This window comes from Schistocerca piceifrons, chromosome 2 (genome assembly GCF_021461385.2).
Source record: "Schistocerca piceifrons isolate TAMUIC-IGC-003096 chromosome 2, iqSchPice1.1, whole genome shotgun sequence".
Lineage (NCBI taxonomy): Eukaryota > Metazoa > Arthropoda > Insecta > Orthoptera > Acrididae > Schistocerca > Schistocerca piceifrons.
Genome location: NC_060139.1, coordinates 539,584,920 through 539,586,888, shown reverse-complemented (window position 1 = coordinate 539,586,888; position 1,969 = coordinate 539,584,920).

Here is a 1,969-nt window from a genome sequence, read left to right as displayed (position 1 = left end):
TAAAGACATGGCGGAGGTTTTTGGGACTCTGAAGAGGTTATTCTCTTTTATGTTCTCCGTCACGGTGCAATTATCAGCTCTGAAGTCTATTGTGCTAGCCTCGGGAACCAAAGTAAATTTCAGAGTGTTCGTTGTCTTTTACATGACAACACCTCACACAAGTCTGCGCATCCGAGAGTATCTCATAAAGCTACATTGGACTGTTCCTCCTCAACCACCCTACATCCCAGATCTCGGACCTTCCGACTTTCTTATGTTTGGCGCAATAACGGACGCATTTCCGCGAGAAGCAGTACGTGGATTATGAGGAGGCTACTGACGCAGTAAGACGTTGGCTCTGACGTCGACCAGCAGAGTGGTACCATAGGATCATACAGGTCCTCCCAGTAAGGTGTCGTAAGGCCGCCGTACAGAACGGAGATTACGTCCAAAAACTGGGTTTTGTAGCCAAAAGATTGAGAATTAATATGGTGTGTAGGAATCCTGAATAAAACCAAACTGCTTTCAGAAAATAAAACTAATCTACTCTCAGAAAAAAACTGTACTATTATTTATTGAACGCCTCCCGTACAATTAGTCTAAGATGTCTTCGTGCACTTTACCAGTTAATCTGCGACATTTTCATGGTGCGTTTCACATCCCAAGAGCGAACTTATTAAGAACACTGTTTTGTCGTGTGTGGTTACATAAAACGGCAGCGATTGGGGCAGCTCAATCACCCTGCATATAATTCAATGCACAGACATAAATACTGTATTCTGTAGTGAAAAGTGAAATATCATTAGCAGAGTATTGTGATAGACTGAATTGTTTGAAAAAGATATGTGACGAAAATGAAAAGTCGTCGTCTGCTTCCGAAACAACTGTATCAGTTGAGGCCGGTTCTGCCACTGAACTAAATAGTAATTGGCTGTTAAAGTTGCTTTATATCACAGACTTAACTAAGGCTTCTTAGGTCTTCTTCTATGTCTCCTTTTCTCGTAGCAGATAAGCTGTACCGTCTGAGCTATCTGTACACAACTGATGACCTCCCCTCACAGCATTAGTTCTGCTAGCATCTCTCTTCCAAAGTTCCAAACTTCACATACATTCTCCTGCAACGCAAAGTCGTTTCTACGTAATATCAATAGCTTGAGAAGCAGAAATCCTATAATGTATGGAGGAGAACTCCTACGAAGACATGATGGTAGACTATGAGGTACTGGCGGAAGTAAATCTGTAAGGGGGAGTCGTAATTAGTGACTGGACAGCTCAATCAGTAAGCGAATCTCCTGCAAAAAACAAAGATCCAGGTTCGAGTGCCAATCTGGTATACAGTTTGATATGCAATGAAGTTTCAAAACAACGTATGATCCGCTGTAGAGTGACAGATCCATTTTACACTACTGATATTTCGTTTGTGTGTACTAACATTGTTAGCTCTAGATAGTCAGACTCAGTCACTTTTATAACGTTGTTCGTAATCCGCAGTAGCACCTAAACGTCTCTATCAGTCAGGTTTCCATTCCGCTCTTGTATTTAGCTGAAAAATACATCATCTGTTCAGGAAGTTCCGAAACTGATTTTATTCCTACCGTAAAAGCGATGTCAGCGCAACAACTACACTGCCATCATGAAATACGAGGCGTGTTCCGAAAGTAAGGTCCGATCGGTCGCGGAATGGAAACCACAGTGAAAATCAAAAGTGTTTTATGTGCAATAGTTAGCCACCTTCGAGCAACGTCTCTACATATTCGCCGCTCCGTCTGAGACATTTGTCGTAGCGTTGTGCCAACTTTCCAATACCCTCGTTATAGAAGGCAGCCGCCTGCACTTTTTCGCCTATTGTCTACACTGATCTTCAATTCGTTGTCTGTGACAAAACGTTGACTTCATAGCCAGCGGTTCATGTCAGCAGAGATGAAAATCAGAGGGAGCCAAGTCCGGGCTTTATGGAGGGCGATCAAACACTTCCCATCGAAAACGATGC